Source organism: Mesoplodon bidens (genome assembly GCF_964165515.1).
Source record: "Mesoplodon bidens genome assembly, chromosome: 2".
Lineage (NCBI taxonomy): Eukaryota > Metazoa > Chordata > Mammalia > Artiodactyla > Ziphiidae > Mesoplodon > Mesoplodon bidens.
Genome location: NC_138177.1, coordinates 21,174,295 through 21,195,359, shown reverse-complemented (window position 1 = coordinate 21,195,359; position 21,065 = coordinate 21,174,295). Strand labels below are relative to the sequence as shown.

Here is a 21,065-nt window from a genome sequence, read left to right as displayed (position 1 = left end):
TCCTTTGAGTTTCCACCTCCCCATCATGCACCCGGGAAGGCAGAGGCTACACCAGCGCCGCTGCAGAAGTACATTTTTATGCAAAGGGTCTTCATATCAGAGGAGTTCTTCTCAGACACTCCTCTGTGAGGTGGAGGGGACCTTTCTCTTTTCTTCTCACCTTCTCTCTTGAGCAGCTCTGCAAATAGTCAGTGGTCACGCTGGTAAAGTTCAGATAGATCTGTACTAAGCAAATAAAAAGGATTTGGGTGAAGTTAGAGTCCCACAGGTCTCACAGGCAGACAGCTTGTTCAAGTGCGAGTCTTCCAGAGCACTTTCCAGACCAGCTTGAACCCCCCATGGCTCTTCTGAGCAACCCCAGGACCACGCCGCTGAGCGCTGGTGGGTCTGCTGAGCGCCGCTTGTTTGAGAACCAACTCGCTGAGCAGACGGCTTTCTCAGGAAGTCCTCCCTCTGTGCTTGGAGCCGAGCAAGAGACAGAAGGACTCTTTCAAGCACACATTGGTGTAGCCCCAAAGGGCCGCCCCTGTAAGGATAGCCCCCCTTGGGATGACTTTCCTCGCCTTGAGAAGGGCCAGCGTAGCCCCTGGCAGGATGGTCTGGTTGGATCTGCAGTCCCAGGGGCCAAGTTGAGACCCATGAGCTTTGCCTGGCAACTCACAGAGCAACCTCATCCGTCCTCTTGGTGCTTCTCAGGGGAGAGGTCCCTCCACCTAGGAGGGAGATGTGGGTACCAGTGACACGCTAGCATGGTGCACGTGGTGACCAGCTCCCCACACCAGGCGTTACCATGTATATTACCTGCCAGTCTAAGCAGGCAGTCCTCATGCATGAGGCGGGCAATGGAGGCCCCAGCGCACTGGCAGCTGCTTCCTGTGGTGCTTCCTGGCCTGTCTTCTTTCATCACTTGGCTGTAGGCCTGGTGGAGCCCATCTGCCTGATGCCCCCTTTAGACAGGCGGTCTGGTTAAGACTTTTGCATCCCTCAGGTAGGCCTTGGCCTGCAAATACTTACAACAAGCTCCTCCAGGAGTTGCTAATTTGTTTTTTCTGGCCCCCCCTTTACTCCTTTGCCTGACATTTGAGTTCCAAGTGCATTTGGCTCCAGCCATTTTTCGTCACTCACGCACAAGGAAGGCACGTGGGCATCCTTTCCTTCCATCCTTCTCATTAGCTTGGTACACATTTTATCATTGCTCTGCCCACAATTAGCAATGTCGTCAGAGCAGTTGGGAGTGAGTTTTCCATAGGACGTTGTGAATTGAGTTGCCTGTCCCGGGTCCTGCACTCTGAGGATGTTGACAAAGATGGATTCAGAGAGGCAGCCGTTTGAAGGTCAAAGATCCCTAGACAGCAATCCAGAACCTGCCCCGCCCCCATCATTATTGGCAAAGTCTACCTTGGTGTTGGGCACCCGGCCCGTCCAACACCCCCGTATACCTGTTCCTGGTCTTCACGTTGCCTCTGTTTTCCCTTCTCAGCAAGACTGCAGTGTTTTAGGAGGCGTCTGTTATTTAATTAATTAATTTATTTATTCCTTTATTTAATGGCCACACTGCACCACATGGGGGGTCTTAGTTCTCTGACTAGGGATCGAACCTATGTTCCCTGCAGTGGAAGCGTGGAGTCCTAACCACTGGACCACCAGGGAATTCTCTAGGAGGCATCTGTTATATGTATTGGGTACCTATGCTTTATATGCATTATCTTCTTTACTACAGCACCCCTGTGGAGTAGGTTCTACTACCTTACAGACAGGAAACGTGGAGGCTCGCAGAGGCTAAATTTTCCACGGTCTCATAGGTAGCCCTGCATCCCAGGGGCCGAGCTAGTATCCAGATCCAGGTCTGTGCTTTCCGGTATGTTCATCTCACCTGACCAAAGCTGATTTTCCCCAGGGGAAGGGAGGGGGAGCAAGTGACACATAATCACAGTGGGCCCACACCCACACCTCGTGGGGGTGGCATCTTTCTTAAACCGGTAAGAACCTATTCATGCAGGGCACCGGTTTCCCAAAGTGTGTGCCAAGGACTCCCTGCATCAAGCACTTGTTAAGAATACATATTCCCACCTCCTGCATTAGCATGTTAGGAGTGAGGCCAAGGATCCTGCATATTTTTTTAAAACAGTCAACAGATTCTTATGCAAAAAAGTTTGAGGCCTACTCATGTGGGGATGTGGTCTGATATTGTTTTACAATGGGGAAGGGAACATGATTTTCTCTAGAGTAAAAGAGAGGTTCTGGGAGATCATTAATTCTTAGAATCAGAGAATGTCACTGCTGTCATTTTATAAACAAAGAAATTAAAGCCAGGAATGCCCTGGAGGTCCAGTGGTTAGGACTTGGCGCTTTCACCGCCATGGGCCCCAGTTCAATCCCTGGTCGGGGAGCTAAGATCCCACATGACTCATGGCCAGAAACCAAAACATAAAAACAAGCAATATTGTAACAAATTCAATAAAGACTTTAAAAAATGGTCCACATTAAAAAAAAAATAAGAAAAGAAACTAAAGCCTGTAGAGTTTAAGTGATTTACACACATTACATGGCAAATAAACCAGGATTAGGACCCACATCCTGACTCCTAGTTCAGTGCTCTTTCTACCATCCTGCTGGTGTGCAACCCAGGATGCATGTCAGAATCACCCAGGGAACTTTTAGAAATAACAGTGCTGGGAACTTTTGGAAATAACAGTGCCTGGAACTTTCTCCAAGAGATTGTATTTTGGTTGTTCTGGGCAATGGGAGCTCAGACATGGTATTTCTAGAAGTTCCCAGGGTAATTTCAGTCACTGCTGCCACCTGCACTTTTTTGTCTCAGTTGCCCTCATTGTCTGCTTGTGGCAGAAGGAAATTAACCCTGGGAACTTTTGGAAACTGAGCACAGGAGAGCTGTCCCTGTCCCTGTCCCAATCTGCTATGTCTCCATGCTGAACCCCTCTCTGCACCAGTTCCTTGCAGAGTGCAACAAGGAAAAAAAATGAATTCACTCAGTAAGCATTATTTTTGAGTGCTTACTAAAATATTTTGACTCCCATAGACCTGACCAGGATTGCTATAAAAGATGAGTAATTTGATGTTAAGGAGGTTCTTTGAGTTTCCCGGGGAAAAGGTGCAATGTAAGTTTAAGTAGTAGTATTACATTATAAATTTTTTTTTTTTTGCGGTACGCAGGCCTCTCACTGTTGTGGCCTCTCCCATTGCGGAGCACAGGCTCTGGACGCGCAGGCTCAGCAGCCATGGCTCACGGGCCCAGCCGCTCCGCGACATGTGGGATCCTCCCAGACCCGTGTCCCCTGCATCGGCAGGCGGACTCCAACCACTGCGCCACCAGGGAAGCCCCATTATAAATTTTTAATTAAAAAATTCAATTTGACTCATGAGTTAAAGCTGGCAGTAAAGATGGCAGGTGACTCCTTTATTCAGTGAAACTGTGGGGTGCAGGCACTTTTCAAAAGCAAGGTAGTCCTACTTCTTTTTTACAGTTACTCCTATATTAAGGTGAGTTGTCTCCCAGTTCCAGAAACTTCCCAAAACAGATGGATGCTTTAAAAATGTTTTATTTAGGGCCCTTTTCTTCTCGTGTGCATTTTCTACCGTCTAAAATTTCTTTCTTGTTGCCTTGGACATGGGTTATCAGAAACAGCAGCCTGTGCCCACAAGGGCAAGTATTTGCATGTCTTCCCCTAGGATAATCTCTTCTCATTTTCCACCTTCTAAGATGGGAGGGAGCAAAGCACTGCCTCTCCCTGTCTCCAGGACCACTGTCATTACTTATTTATGATTTTTGTAACAGAAGTCACTGCTTCCCTACTCTCCCTCCCTTGTGGCTTCAGTGTGAGTTTGGGTTTTTGTTCTTAAAAATATTTCTTTAACTTAAATGTGGTCATGACTTGAAAGGAAAAACAAATCCAGAGGAAATAAGGTCAGGTCAGCTGGGGGCAGATGCAGCAAAGATAAATGACAGAAATGATCAGTTATCATTGTTGCAAGATGACAGCCGGACCGCTTCAGACAAGGGTTCACAAGCCTGCCCAGCTGAGCCCCCTGTAAGTGCAGAGAGAAAATCCAAATCCTAGCAGCCTTTACCAGCTGCTTCCCGTCATCTCCCATGTCATGTGACTGCTGCCATTTGCCCTCTCGGTACAGGGGCCATGGAGGTATGGAGTTGCTTTAAGTCGCAGAATTATTCGAAAATGCAGAACATCCGCACGTGTACAGATTCTTGTCAGATCGTGTGTAAAGGTCACAAAATGATTGTTAGCAACCTCGAACACCACGCCCATCATGGAGATTCCCTAGAAAGCAGTTCTTCACAAGCTTCCAACTGAAACTTGCCAGAGTTAGGTTGGCTGCTTGTGAAAAATACCGGGCAACCCATCCTTCCAAACCCATCCCAGAGGAAGTTCATTTTCCCTCATGCTGATCTTGAGCAGTTGGGGGCTGACCGTGGCTCCCCAGTCTGCATCTTGAAGGTCCTGTTATAATGCAGGTCTCCTCAGGACCCCACATCGGGCCAGCAGAGGGAGAGGCCTTGGGTGCAGAGCTGCCTCCCAGCTGCTCAGATAAGATTCTGTTCTTTACTGCATTTGTCTGACATAGATGCTAAGGATGGGCTGGGGCTTGTTAAATGTGAGCGAGCCTCTGCATTTGGACTGCTGTCTTCAATCTAGTCAGTCACCTTGTGTATCCATCAAGCAGTGGTTCTCAACTTTGACGTCATGGGAATTGCCCAAGGGGCATGTTAAAAATGCACATTTCCAGGCCTCCTCTTAGAGGTTTTATGCATTAGGAATCTGAATTTAGCAGGCACCTCTAGGAGATCCTCATGCTGGCAGGCCTTAAAACACACCTTGCCATAGGTGCTCCACAAGCAGAACATCAAGATGTAGGTTACAACCAATGTTAAGTCCGCAACCCATGAGAATGGCATTTGAACGGCCTTCCCTTTTTTTTTGCGGTACGCGGGCCTCTCACTGTTGTGGCCTCTCCCGTTGCGGAGCACAGGCTCCGGACGCGCAGGCTCAGCGGCCATGGCTCACGGTCCTAGCCGCTCCGCGGCATGTGGGATCTTCCCGGACCGGGGCACGAACCCGTGTCCCCTGCATCGGCAGGCGGACTCCCAACCACTGCGCCACCAGGGAAGCTCCTGAACGGCCTTCTTTTATTTTTCTTGTGAGCTCAGCTCTAGCAGCCACGTGCTTCTATCACTTACTTGTTGAAAGTGAAGGCTACTTTCCAGAAGGTGGAAAGAGACCTCAAAGTGTTTTTAAAAATAAAATTGTTAAAATTCTGCTTATAAAGAGAAAAGCAAGAAATCGGGTCGATTTGTCTCCTGATTTGTTGGCCAAACTCTCTGAACTAAACCCAGTTTCTCCAACAACCTCTATATCTACATAAGAGGTCAAATTACCTTCCAGAAAGTTTCTGGAAAATAATTAAGGTTTTATACTTTCGGAAATTTAAATGCCACCTCAAGATGTTTAGTCATTCATTTCCCAAAATTGTGCTAAGCACTCTATTTGTCAGGCCCAGAAGCTCCCAGTTTAGTTGGGAAAGATCACTACCTTTCCAGTGGATTTCCTTACTCCTCTTTCTGGATTAATTTTGTTGTTGTTGCTTTAACCTTTAAAATGCATAAAATATAACATATAGAGAGAGATGTATACAAAACCAAACAATTCTTCAAATTATCACAAAGCAGACACTCTTGTCACCACTATCCAGGTGAAGTTGTAGAACATCACTGGCACCCCAGAAGCACCCCCCAATCACTGTCTCCTCCCTCCCTCTCTGAGGTAACCCCTTTCCTGAATCATGGCAGTCATGTCCCATGGTAATCACTTAGCCTGGAAGTGTGCCTTCCTAAACATGGTACTATTTTAAGTGTAATTTACTTTTGCCTTATTTTTGAGTTTATATACATGGAATTATAAAGTAAGTATAATTTTATGTTGGACTCTTTTACTTTATGTTTGTGAAATTCATGCGTATTATTGCATGTAGCTGTAGTTTGTTCATTGGCATTGATACATCATGTTCTATTATATGAATAGACCATAATTTGGACATTCTGATGGTAATGGAAATTTAGGTTTTTTTCCAATTGGGCCTGTTACAAATAGTGCTGCTGTGAACATTCTTGAACACACCTCTTTGTGAATATATATATATCCACGTTTCTGTTGGATATACACCTAAGATTGGATATGCTGGGTCATATCCAATATTAGATATGGTCATTAGCATTTGCATATTGGATATGACCAATCCAATATTTGGATTGGTCATATCCAATCCAAACACAGGTATATCCAAATTAGTGTTTAGCGTTAATAGGCACTGCCATTATCCAAAGTGGTTGTACCAGTTTACAGTCCCACAACAGTATGAGAGTCCCTGTTGCTCCTTGCCAACCCTTGGTATTGTCAGTATTTTAGACACTGGTGGGTATGTAGTGGTAGCTTGTGCTTTTATTTTATGTACACATTTCCTTGGTGAGCAGGAGGTTAAGCACCTTTTTGTATGTTTATTGGGCACTGTGTTATTCTCTCTTATGAAGTGCCTGTTCAATTCACTTGCCCGTTTATTTACTGAGTTGTCTTTTTCTTAATGATTTTTAGGAGTTCTTTATATATACTGAATATAAGCGCTATGTTGGTTATATGTGCAAAAAATATCTTCTCACATCATGTGGCTTACTTTTTTATTACTCTCTTATCAGTGTCTTTTGATAACAGAAGATCTTAATTTTAATGCAGTCAAATCTATCAATCTTTTTCTTTATGCTGGTGCTTTCTTTGTCTTCTTTAAAAAATGTTTCTCTACTCTGATGTCATGAAGACATTCCCCTATGTTATCTTCTCAGACTTCATTATTTTGACTTTCATGTTTAGATCTATAATCTATCTGAATTTGATTTGTGTATGTGATATAATTCAGCACCATTTATTTGAAACACTGTTTTCACCCACTGCTCTATATTACCACCTTTGTCATAAGACAGATGTCCTATTTCAGAACTCTCTGGTCTGGTCTATTTGTCTATCTTTGTAGTGATACTATGCTGTTTTAATTAGTGTAGCTTTACGGTAAGTGTTGAATTCTGACAAAGCAAGTTTTCCTACCTAGCTCTACTTGTTCAAGACTGTCCTGACTCTTCTTGGCCTTTTGCATTCCCATACAAATTTTAGAATCAACGTATCCATTGTAAAAACAAGTTTTAATTTTTAATTTGATTGTATTGAATTTGTAGATACATTTTGGGGGAGATAATGCCCTTATGATATTGAGTTTTCATACAGGAACATGGAATATTCTCCCATTTATTTAGGTCTTTAACAGTTTTTCTCAATAATATTTTATAGTTTTCTGTATGAAAGTCTTACATTCCTTTTGTTAGGTTTATGCCTACAAATTCAAATATTTTTGATGCTACTGATGATAAATTAAAACAATTTTTAATGGATGATATATAGAAATTCATGATGCTAAACTCATTTATTAATTTTACTATTTATCTCTGTAAAGTCTTTTTATTTTTACCACACACACAACCGTGTCATGTATGACATTAGTCAATACAACTTTTCTTTCTTTCTCTCTGATCCTAATACTTTGCTTCCTTTTATTGCATTTCTGCTTTTGTTAGGAGCTTCAGTACAATGCTGAATACAAGTGGAAAGAGTGAGCGTCCTTGTCTTATTCTCAGTCTCAAATGGAATGCCTATTTTTCCTACAGATTTTTAAAAAGATAATCTTTGTTATATTGTGTCTCCTTCCACTTCTAGCTTGTTAAGAGATTTTTTTTTTCTAATGTCATGAATGGATGTTGAATTTTATCAACATCTTTTTTGCATCTATTGAGATAATAATACTTTTCTCGCTTATTCTGTTAATATAGTGAATTACACTGATCATCAAATGCTAATCTAACCTGGCATTCTTGAAATTAACCCAACTTGCTTGTGATATGTTTTCTTTTAAATTTGTTGCTGGATTATATCTGCTAATACCTTATTTATAAATTTAACATCTACTTTGGTGAGATGGATTGGCCTGAATTTTTCTTTCATTTATTTATTTATTTATTTATTTTTATTTATATTTTGAACAATATGTTCATTTTATTTTGTTTTATTTTTTGACTTGAATAATATATTTCTTTTTATACAGCAGGCTCTTATTAGTCATCAGTTTTATACACATCAGTGTATACATGTCAATCCCAATCTCCCAATTCATCACATCACCACCCCCACCACCCTGCCACTTTCCCCCTTTGGTGTCCATACGTTTGTTCTCTACATCTGTGTCTCAACTTCTGCCCTGCAAACTGGTTCATCTGTACCATTTTTCTAGGTTCCACATATATGTATTAATATACGATATTTGTTTTTCTCTATCTGACTTGCTACATTCTGTATGACAGTCTCTAGATCCAACCACGTCTCAACAAATGACTCAGTTCCGTTCCTTTTTATGGCTGACTAATATTCCATTGTATACATGTGCCACATCTTCTTTATCCATTCGTCTGTCGATGGGCATTTAGATTGCTTCCATTACCTGGCTATTGTAAATAGTGCTGCAATGAACATTGGGGTGCATGTGTCTTTTTGAGTTATGATTTTCTCTGGGTATATGCCCAGTAGTGGGATTGCTGGATCATATGGTAATTCTATTTTTAGATTTTTAAGGAACCTCCATACTGTTCTCCATAGTGGCTGTATCAGTTTACATTCCCACCAACGGTGCAGGAGGGTTCCCTTTTCTCCACACCCTCTCCAGCATTCGTTGTTTGTAGATTTTCTGATGATGCCCATTCTAACTGGTATGAGGTGATACCTCATTGTAGTTTTGATTTGCATTTCTCTAATAATTAGTAATGTTGAGCAGCTTTTCATGTGCCTCTTGGCCATCTGTATGTCTCCTTTGGAGAAATGTCTATTTAGGTCTTTTGCCCATTTTTGCATTGGGTTGTTTGTTTTTTAATATTGATCTGCATAAGCTGTTTATATATTTTGGAGATAAATCCTTTGTCCATTGATTTGTTTGCAAATATTTTCTCCCATTCTGAGGGTTGTCTTTTCATGTTGTTTATGGCTTCCTTTGCTGTGCAAAAGGTTTTAAGTTTCATTAGGTCCCATTGTTTATTTTTGTTTTTATTTCCATTACTCTAGGAGGTGGATCAAAAAAGATCTTGCTGTGATTTATGTCAAAGAGTGTTCTTCCAGTGTTTTCCTATAAGAGTTTTATAGTGTCTGGTCTCATATTTAGGTCTCTAATCCATTTTGAGTTTACTTTTGTGTATGGTGTTAGGGAGTGTCCTAATTTCATTCTTTTACATGTAGCTGTCCAGTTTTCCCAGCACCACTTATTGAAGAGACTGTCTTTTCTCCATTGTATATCCTTGCCTCCTTTGTCATAGATTAGGTGACCATAGGTGTGTGGGTTTATCTCTGGGCTTTCTATCTTGTTCCATTGATCTACGTTTCTGTTTTTGTGCCAGGACCATATTGTCTTGATTACTGTAGCTTTATAGTATAGTCTGAAATCAGGGAGTCTGATTCCTCCAGCTCCATTTTTTTCCCCTCAAGACTGCTTTGGCTATTCAGGGTCTTTTTTTTTTTTTTTTTTTTTTTTTTTTTTTACTTTTTATTTTATATTGGAGTATAGCCGATTAACAATGTTGTGATAGTTTCAGATGCACAGCAAAGGGACTCGGCTATACATATGCATGTACCCATTCTCCCCCAAACTCCCCTCACTATACAGACTGAATTTCAAGGTAAACCAATAGCTGATAGGGGAAAGTTTTTTTTTTTACTTTTTATTTTATATTGGAGTATAGCCGATTAACAATGTTGTGATAGTTTCAGATGCACAGCAAAGGGACTCGGCTATACATACAGGGTCTTTTTTGTCTCCATACATATTTTAAGATTTTTTTGTTCGAGTTCCATAAAAAATGCCATTGGTAATTTGATAGGGATTGCACTGAATCTGTAGATTGCTTTGAGTAGTGTAGTCATTTTCACAATATTGATTCTTCCAATCCAAGAACATGGTATATCTCTACATCTGTTGATACCATCTTTAATTTCTTTTAATTTCTTATAATTAAGTGTCTTATAGTTTTCTGCATACAGGTCTTTTGTCTGCTTAGATAGGTCTTATAGTTTTCTGCATACAGGTCTTTTGTCTCCCTAGGTAGGTTTATTCCTAGATATTTTATTCTTTTTGTTGCAATGGTAAATGCGAGTGTTTCCTTAATTTCTCTTTCAGATTTTTCATCATTAGTGTATAGGAATGCAAGAGATTTCTGTGCATTAATTTTGTATCCTGCAACTTTACCAAATTCATTGATTAGCTCTAGTAGTTTTCTGGTGGCATCTTTAGGATTTTCTATGTATAGTATCACGTCATCTGCAAACAGTGACAGTTTTACTTCTTCTTTTCCAGTTTGTATTCCTTTGATTTCTTTTTCTTCTCTGATTGCTGTGGCTAAGACTTCCAAAACTATGTTGAATAATAGTGGCAAGAGTGGACATCCTTGTCTTGTTCCTGATCTTAGAGGAAATGCTTTCAGTTTTTCACCATTGAGAATGATGTGTGCTGTGGGTTTGTCGTATATGGCTTTTATTATGTTGACATAGGTTCCCTCTATGCCCACTTTCTGGAGAGTTTTTTTTATCATAAATGGGTGTTGAATTTTGTCAAAAGCTTTTTCTGCATCTATTGAGATGATCATATGGTTTTTATTCTTCAATTTGTTAATATGGTGTTTCACGTTGATTGATTTGCGTATATTGAAGAATCCTTGCATCCCTCAGATAAATACCACTTGGTCATGGTGTATGATCCTTTTAATGTGTTGTTGGATTCTGTTTGCTAGTACTTTGTTGAGGGTTTTTGCATCTATATTCATCAGTGATGTTGGTTTGTAATTTTCTTTTTTTGTAGTATCTTTGTCTGGTTTTGGTATCAGGGTGATGGTGGCCTCATAGAATGAATTTGGGAGTGTTCCTTCCTCTGCAGTTTTTTGTAAGAGTTTGAGAAGGATGACTGTTAGCTCTTCTCTAAATGTTTGATAGAATTCACCTGTGAAGCCATCTGGTCCTGGACTTTTGTTTGTTGGAAGATTTTTAATCATAGTTTCAATTTCATTGCTTGTGATTGGTCTGTTCATATTTTCTATTTCTTCCTGATTCAGTCTTCAAGGTTATACCTTTCTAACAATTTGTCCCTTTCTTCCAGATTGTCCCTTTTATTGGCATACAGTTGCTTGTAGTAGTCTCTTAGGATGCTTTGTATTTCTGTGGTGTCTGTTGTAACTTCTCCTTCTTCATTTCTTATTTTATTGATTTGAGTCCTCTCCCTCTTTTTCTTGATGAGTCTGGCTAATGGCTTATCAATTTTGTTTATCTTCTCAAAGAACCAGCTTTTAGTTTTATTGATCTTTGCTATTGTTCTATTTCATTTATTTCTGCTCTTATCTTTATGATTTCTTTCCTTCTGCTAACTTTGGGTTTTGTTTGTTCTTCTTTCTCTAGTTCCTTTAGGTGTACGATTTGATTGTTTATTTGAGATTTTTCTTGTTTCTTGAGGTAGCCTTGTATTGCTATAAATTTCCCTCTTAGAACTGCTTTTGCTGCATCCCATAGGTTTTGGATCGTCGTGTTTTCATTGTCATTTGTCTCTAGGTATTTTTTGCTTTCCTCTTTGATTTCTTCAATGATCTCTTGGTTATTTAGTAAGGTATTGTTTAGCCTCCATGTGTTTGTGTTTTTAATGTTTTTTCCCTGTAATTCAATTCTAATCTCATAGCGTTGTGGTCAGAAAAGATGCTTGATATGATTTCAGTGTTCTTAAATTAACTGAGGCTTGATTTGTGACCCAAGATGTGATCTATCCTGGAGAATGTTCCGTGCGCACTTGAGAAGAAAGTGTAATCTGCTGTTTTGGGATGGGATGTCCTATAAATATAAATTAAATCTATCTGGTCTATTGTGTCATTTTAAGCTTCTGTTTCCTTATTTATTTTCATTTTGGATGATCTGTCCATTGGTGTAAATGAGGTGTTAAAGTCCCCCACTGTTACTGTGTTACTGTCGATTTCCTCTTTTACAGCTGTTAGCAGTTGCTTTACGTATTGTGGTGCTCCTATATTGGGTGCATATATATTTATAATTGTTATATCTTCTTCTTGGATTGATCCCCTGATCATTATGTAGTGTCCTTCCTTGTCTCTTGTAACATTCTTTATTTTAAGTCTGTTTTATCTGGTATGAGTATTGCTACTCCATCCTTCTTTTGATTTCCATTTGCATGGAATATCTTTTTCCATCCCTTCACTTTCAGTCTGAATGTGTCCCTAGGTCTGAAGTGGGTCTCTTGTAGACAGCATATATATGGGTCTTGTTTTTGTGAATCTGTCTTTTTTTTGTAATGTTCTTGTCAGGTTTTACAATCAAGATTATTCTGCACTCATAAAATGAGTGGTTTTGGTCCTACAGACTAGAACTCTGAAAGAGTTTGTATAAGACGTGTGCTCGTTCTTCCTTAAATGTTTAGTAGAAATCACAGGGAAGCCACCTAGACCTGGAATTTCTTTGTGGGAAGGTTTTTAGTTTTGAATTTAATTTATTTAATATTTTCTGGGATTATAACCACTTTCTATTTTTTCTTGTGTCATTTTTGGTAAATTGTACAATTTTTGTTTGTTTTAGGAATTTGACTCAATCTAAAATTTCTAATTTCTTGGTATAAAGTTTTTTACAACATCTTTTTTTTTTTTTTTTTGGCTGCTTTGGGTCTTCGTTGCTGCACGCGGGCTTTCTCTAGTTGCAGTGAGCGGAGGCTACTCTTTGTTGCGGTAGCTCCTCTTGTTGCAGAGCACTTGCTCTAGGCATGCGGGCTTCAGTAGTTGTGGCTCACGGGTTAGTTACTCTGCAGCATATGGGATCTTCCCAGACCAGGGCTCGAACGTGTGTCCCCTGCATTGGCAGGCAGATTCTTAACCACTGCGCCACCAGGGAATCCTACATCTGTTTTTTTTAATGTAGGATTTGTAATGCTGTCCCTTTTTTATTCTTTTATGGTTATGTGTGTGGTCCCTCTTTGTTTCTTGATCAGTTTCATCAGTGATATACCAGTTTTATTGATTTCAGAAAGCGAACTTTTGCGTTTGTTAATCCTCTGTTACATATGTTTCTTTTCTATTTCATTAATGCTTGCTATTTTCTTTATTATTTACTTCCTTGTAATTTCTTCAGGTTCAATTGTCCTTTTTCTAACTTTTCTAGAGGAATTCTTTTTTTTTAATCTTTATTGGAGTATAATTGCTTTATAATGGTATGTTAGTTTCTGCTTTATAACAAAGTGAATCAGTTATACATATACATATGTTCCCATACCTCTTCCCTCTTGCATCTCCCTCCCTCCCACCCTCCCTATCCCACCCCTCTAGGTGGTCACGAACCACCTAGCTGATCTCCTTGTGCTATGAGGCTACTTCTGACTAGCTATCTATTTTACGTTTGGTACTGTATATATGTCCATGCCACTCTCTCACTTTGTCACAGCTTATCCTTCCCCCTCCCCACATCCTCATTCTTAATTTGGGTACTTAATAATAATTCTAAATTTGTGTGTTCCTAATAATATACCTCAATATATATAAAGCAAAAGTTAATAGAACTTTAAGGACAAGTCCACAGGGACTTCCCTGGTGGTCCACTGGTTAAGACTCTGCGCTCCACTACAGGGGGCGTGGGTTTGATCCCTGGTCAGGGAACTAAGATCCTGCATGCCACATGGTGTGGCCAAAAAATTTTAAAAGCTAAATAAATAAATAAAAAATAAATGCCTGATGACATAGGACTTTACAAAAAGAGCTCTTTAAGGACAAGTCCATAAACACAGTGAAAGCTTTAAACATTCCTCTCTTAGCAATTTATAGAGCAATCAAGAAAAAGCAAACCTACTAGGTATAGAAAACTTGAACAGTGAAATTAACAAAGTTGACCTAACCAACTGCAAGGTATACATTCTTAATTTTCAGATATTTCTCTTTTTCTAATATGTGCATTTATGATTAAAGGGAAATTTAGAGCCATAGTTTTGTCTGTGAGCATACATTTTAATATGTAGTATTTTCATTGTTATTCAGTTCAAAGTACCTTCTATTTTTATTGTTATTTCTTTTTGGACCCATGGATTATTTTAGAAAGGTATTACTTAATTTCCAAACGTATGGGAGTTTTACTTAGTTTCCAAACAGTTGGCCCTCAGTATCCACAGGTTTCACCAGAATTCACCAACCTCAGATTGAAAATATTCACACACACAAAAAAATTCTAGAAAGTTCCAAGAAGCAAAAGTTGAATTTGCTGCACACTGGCAACTATTTACCTAGCATTTATATTATTATATTATTATTTGTAACTATTTACATATCATTTACATTGTATTAGGGATTATACGTAATCTAGAGATGATTTGAAATATACAGGAAGGTGCGTGTAGGTTGTATGCAAATACTTTTCTCCATTTTGTATAAGAGACTTGAGTCATCTGTGGAGTTTGGTATCCATGGGGTTAGGGGGAGGTCCTACTTGGAACCAGTGCCCCATGGATACTGAGAGATGACTGTATTCATTTCTATTTTAATTTCACTGTGGCCAGGAAACGTGCTCTATAATTTCAGTCTTTTGAATCGTTTTGAGACTTTATGGCCCAAGTATACTTAATTTTTATAAATGTTCCATGTATGCTTAAAAGAAATATATAACATTCTTAGTCCTTCAGAGTGGACAGCTAAGAAACCACAGAGAATTATTATCCAAGTGTTAAATATAAAAGTAAATACTTTAAATAACAAAACACAGGTAATAATTGCCTTCGTCAACCACAGATAAATAAAATATACCCACCTGTAGGTCAAAGAAAAACACTAAGTACAAGCAACACGCTTACTTATAATAAATTTACTCCATCCACTTCTGTTGCACATGCCATTTTCTCAGTGGTTTTAAGCATGACCCGATGATAATTCCACATTAACATTCAGCTGAGAGCCACAGGGTCTTCAATATCCTGTCCTGATGCTTCTTCAGGTTTCATAAGAGTCAATATCCTATGAAGAAGAAAGAAACAGCCTGAACTAGCCGTGCTCCCAAAGCAAAACTACGCACATGGTGGTGCCTCTTTCTGTGAAGCATCCACTCTCTCCAGTCGTCTCCTTTCTGAACAGCACCAACTCTTGCCTCTACTTTTCTCTGCCTTATGTTGCTTGTTTATGATGACATCATCAGCCACAGTTGATTCCATTCAGCATCTTCAGCCTGATCCTGAGTAAACTATGGCGGTCAGGACAGTGTTCTCTGAGTACTACTGCATGGAACAGTAGTTATGTAGAATAGTAGAGGTGTGGAACAGCACTGATACAGAACAGTGACTCTGAGGGATGTTAGTAGATATTAAGTGAAAAAAGGATTTTGTCGTACAAGGTTTGGGGATCCCCCCAAACCACCATCACCTCTGAAAACAACTGCAAGTTCAAGGGTCCCCAAGACTATCGCTTCTGATTCCAGCTACAAGTTTGGAATTCCCCAAGGCCATCCTCAGTTTCAGTAATTCACCAGAAGGACTGATGATACTCATGATTATGGTTTATTACAGCAAAAGGACACAGATTAAAATCATCCAAGGGGAGAGGCACACAGGGTCTAGGCGGCGCCAGGCATGAGCTTTCAGTTGCTCTCTCCCAGTGGAGCTGTACACACAGTGCCTGTTCTCCCAGCAACAATGTGTGTCAAAACACACGGAGTATTGACAACCAGGGAAGCTCACCTGAGGCTTGGTGTCCAGCATCTTTACTGGGGCTTGGTCATGTAGACATAGTTGGCCACTTATGTGTCTCCAGTTCTTCTGAAAGTAGAGCTGGTAACTGTAGGGACCAACGTTCCTTGGCCTAAATCACATTGTTAGCACAGACTATCTGGTCTATGCTAAGCTCCAGATAAACAAAGATACTCATCTCAGGTAGAACAATCCAAGGGCTTAGAGGTTAATTCCCAGGAGCTGAGGGCAAAGGCCAGAACTCCCTTTTGGCAAGGCCAGTCCTTTACTGCATGTACCCACATGATACAGAGCATGTCATGGCCCATTCATTAGAAGCTCCAGGAGCTCCTGCCACACTTAAATAAAACCAAATCCCCTGTCCTCATCTATAAGGCCCTGCATGATCTGACTTTCCATCTCCCTCTTGCTTACTACAGGCACACCGATTTTCTTTTTTTTTTTAACATGAAATTAGCCTTTTTTTTTTTTTTTTGGCCATGCTGTGCAGCATGTGGGATCCTATTTCCCCGACCAGGGATCGAACCCGCACCCCCTGCATTGGAAGCATGGAGTCTTAACCACCGCACTGCCAGGGAAGTCCCTGATCTTCTTTTGTGTTTTTAAGGACACTGAGCTCTTTCCTGGCCTTTGTAGTAGCTGTTTCCTCTGGCTGAAACTTCTTCCTGGTCCACACATGATTGGATTCTTCTTGTCATTAGGTCTTAGCTCAATAAAAGTCATTTTGGGCTTCCCTGGTGGCGCAGTGGTTGAGAGTCCACCTGCCGATGCAGGGGACACGGGTTCGTGTCCTGGTCTGGGAAGATCCCACATGCCGCGGAGCGGCTAGGCCCGTGAGCCATGGCCGCTGAGCCTGCGCGTCCGGAGCCTGTGCTCCCCAACGGGAGAGGCCACAACAGTGAGAGGCCCGTGTACCGCAAAAAATAAAAAATAAATAAAAAAATAAAAAAAGTCATTTCCTCAGAGGCGCCTTGCCTGTCTACGCAAATTAAAGGAATGCCCAAGTCCGTTCCTATCCTATTACCTTGTTATGTGTTCATCATAGCAGTGATCATTGCCTGTTATTTTCTAGCTCACTTACCTGATAATTTGCCTGTTAGCAGTCTCCCTCATTGCAAATGCCATAAGAGTAAGATACTTGACTTTTTCTCTATCCCCAGCACCTAGAATGTACTGGGCCTAGAATAAGTACTCAATAACTCAATGAATGAATGAACTGATGGATGAATAATAAGCTTTACAAGTGCTGGCTTCAACAAAATCCAGTAGAATTCTTTATAGCAAGGCTTGCAGAGGCTTTAATATGCTAATATGAATTGTGAATCTGAGTGTGTATCATGTATTCATGTTCCTAGGAACACTTTGGGGGGCATATTGATGTTGAAACGTAGCATTTTTAAGGAATCAGATTTGTTTTCATGTATAACTAACATTTTAAAGGGAAACAAATCTGGGACTTCCCTGGTGGCTCAGTGGTTAAGAATCCGCCTGCAGATGCAGGGGACGCGGGTTCAAGCCCTGGTCCGGGAAGATCCCACATGCTGTGGAGCAGCTAAGCCCGTGTGCCACAACTACTGAGCCTGCTCTCTAGAGCTTGTGCGCCACAACTATTGAGCCCGTGTGCCACAACTACTGAAGCCCATGTGCCTAGAGCCTGTGCTCCGCGACAAGAGAAGCCACTGCAATGAGAAGCCTGTGCACCGCAACAAAGAGTAGCCCCCGCTCACCGCAACTAGAGAAAGCCCGTGCGCAGCAATGAAGACCCAGTGCAGCCAAAAATAAATAAATAAAATAAATAAATTTATAAAAATTATTTACTTAATTAATTAAATAAAAGAGAAGTAAATCTAACACATGGCACATATTCTTTAAAATTCCTCTTTCTCTTTCCTGCTCCATCCTTTAGGATTCTGCTCTCTGCACCTAAATCTGATCAATTGATTTGTACGTAGGTATACATGTGTAGTACTGCCTTAGGGCCTTTTATCCACTCTGTTATTTATTTATCATATTAAAACCTCATTGTTAGTAGTAGCAAGATACAAAAATAATGATAGTGATAGGCTGGTGAAAAATGATTTCTGGAATGGAAGCTTTTGATATCCCTCAAATTTATCTCCAAAGTGCCCATTGATACCCTGTAGACAAAAGTTTTGACTGTTGACCTGATTCTACTTGACAGAATCAGCTATTGATAGACCTTTTTTCATAGGTATATTTCTTTGGTAACAATATTTTTGAAGCAGTTTTTACAAATTCTTTGTGTCAGCTGTATGCATTTGTGCTATAGAAAATCATGTTATTTCTATATGAAACTTTAGAATTGATGAAGATTGCATGTTTCTTTTCAGAGACTAAGGATCTTGGTTTATTTCTTTCCAGAGAAATAAGGTCCAGAGTTGTTGACTGCTACCGATAACTGGTTAGGACATATATTTATTCCAAAGCCTTCTTTCTACTTCACCCTCCTTCAGTTGGGGGGATTAGGTGCCAGACATTCTGGATAAAAATAACTAGAAAGGCTCTGGATGGTATTTTCTCCTGTCAAGGTTTAGGTTAGGCTTTGTTAGAGATGGTCTGTTTGAGTTTTGTGCTCATGCGTAGGGCATGGCCGCTTTTGGCCTCTCTACCTTGGTGGAGTTTGAACTCCAACTTTCGACTCCCCAGTGGATATGGGGTTCCACTCACATAGTAAATTGGCCTTATATCACTCTCTATGCTGACTCTTCTTTGAGTAGAGTACATAATTACTCTCATTTGGGAGGCTATGAATTCCCTTTGAACCTATATTCCCAGGCTCCTGCCGATGGAAACGTGACATTCTAATTAGAAGTTCAAAGCATTCTATACTATAGACCACTATGCAGAGAAGCCACTCTTGAAAACAAGGCTTGGGTGCTTCCGCTCCTGGTCAGCCAGTGTCCGTATGTCACAGTGTCCAAATGCCCAGTTCTGTCCATTGAGTTTACTGCCACTAGTTGGCCACCTCCTGAGTATACTGGTTAATTCTTGAATAAGTTTTAAGTCAACCATGAAAATAACTGTTAGTCATATAAGTTACTACCACAGGATCTATTTACAGCCCAGATTTTACAGACGGGTGCCTTGACAAATGTGTTTTTATTTGCTGTGAATAATTTCTGCATAGCGATATTGAAAAAAATGTAATTCACATTTTCCATGAAGAAGAAGGCAGCAGCGGTGTGCAGAGAACTGTCAATTATCTGTGACTCCCGTCATCATTATTCTGGGATTGATTTGAGAGGAATTCAGCTATTCTTGCAGAAAAACTGTTGGTTAAACATGAACAGTTAGAAAACCTCTTTCTGCAGCCTGAGACACAAAAATGAGAAGTAAGATTGAAACCAGAACCCAGTTCTCCAGCCAAGACTCTCTCTGTTGAAATCCATAGGCAAAGGGAAGAGCTGATGATGGGTTTCCTCAGGGGAAGGCTTAGCTGCCAGGACTGCCCCGAAAGCCTGTTAATCAGCCTCTCGAGGGGGCTGCAGGCGCACAGCGTTCTCGGGCAAAGGTCCGCCCGCATGGCTTCCCTCAGCCTTTCTTTGCCAGGTGTGTACAAAGGTCTGGAGGCACGGAGGGAACGTCAGAGGAAGTGGCGACACAGTCGCTGCTCTCGAGCTAACGGTGGGAACGAGGGCTGAGATCAAGGCAGAGCCGGGCCCGCAAGCGTTTGCCTCCGGAGGACTCACAGGAGATGGTGAATGGCCACCACCCCTGCGCTCTCAGCTGCCAGGGCCCTCGTCTGCCTGGGAGGCCTCTTCTGCCCGAGGCTTTCCCGTCACTAACATTCTGTTTTCTGAAGTCCATTGTGGTCAGATTGCTCCCAGTAAACCCAGCCTCAACCCCACATCAAAGCTCCCGGGACAGGCTCTTTGGAAAGGTACCCAAGTTCCCAGCTCGCAGAGGCATCCTCAGCCCAGCCACCTGCGTCAGGCTTCCCGAGGCTCATCATCCTAGAGCTAACCGTTCAAAGCTTAGAGGAACTTGAAGGTCAGACTTCCTATTAAAACTATTCCAACCTATTCTGGATTCAACAGGCTTTGGGGAGTGGCTGAGAAACCCACTGAAAAATTTCTGAAGGAAGCTTCTATGATCATCAAAGTGCTGTTTTTTAAAATTTTGCCTTGTTTCAAAAAACTAAGAAGCAGCAAACTGGAAACATAACTCATCTACCTGACTCTAAAAGTAGAAATAAATAAATAGCTCATGCTTACAAGCATATATGTATGTAAAATCAGAGACTTTAAAACAGGAGATGAAGAGAGACACATGGTGAACAAAGTGACTTAAACCAGATGGGACTGACGTGTACACACTGCTATATTTAAAATGCATAACCAACAGAGACCTACTGTATAGCACAGGGAACTCGGTTCAACATTCTGTAATAATCTACATGGGAAAAGAATTTGAAAAGGTACATATATACGTATCACTGAATCACTTTGCTGTACACCTGAAACGAACACAACAACATTGTTAATCAACTCTACTCTGATATACATTTTTAAAAAAAAATTAGATGGGATTAGTTGGGCGGTGTTTAGAGGGGGCAGGGCCAGAGGGAGCAGGACCCCAACTTCCCAGCGCAGAGTGGACTGGCCCGCAGAGTAAACTGGAGGTAGCTAGAGTTAGAAGCGGATAGTTAACGACTGATTAGTTTTTTGGTTTTTTTTTTTTTTTTTTTTTTGCGGTACGCGGGCCTCTCACTGTCGTGGCCTCTCCCGTTGCGGAGCACAGGCTCCGGACGCACAGGCTCAGCGACCATGGCTCACGGGCCCAGCCGCTCCGCGGCACGTGGGATCTTCCCGGGCACGGGCACGAACCCGTGTCCCCCGCATCAGCAAGGAGACTCCTCTCAACCACTGCGCCACCAGGGAAGCCCCACGATTGATTAGTTTTATTTTCTCTTTTAATCATTTTGTTGCATGAGTGTCCCCCCAACACCCTTCTCCTGACCCCGTCTCCTCTTCCCCTCCCAGCCACCTGCATTCTGCTCTGACTCCATTTTTCAAAGGCAACAGTTGCTTTCTCTGAGTCTTTTGTGATATTGGCAGTAGTATGTGCTGCTCTATTTATTATCTTTTTAAAAACAGATAAGGTGGATGGGAAATGCCAGTAGCAAATGCAGCCCCAGCTCAGCCCCCTGCTGTTCTGCAAAGCACATTTTCTTATCAGGC

General features: G+C 41.1%; 1 protein-coding gene across 3 annotated transcripts in view; it reads left to right on the top strand.

The window, feature by feature from the left end:
• The window catches only part of SUSD4 (sushi domain containing 4), a 180,836-nt gene that overhangs the window by 122,871 nt on the left and 36,900 nt on the right, over positions 1–21,065 (top strand). The gene's annotated exons all lie outside the window — the stretch shown is intronic.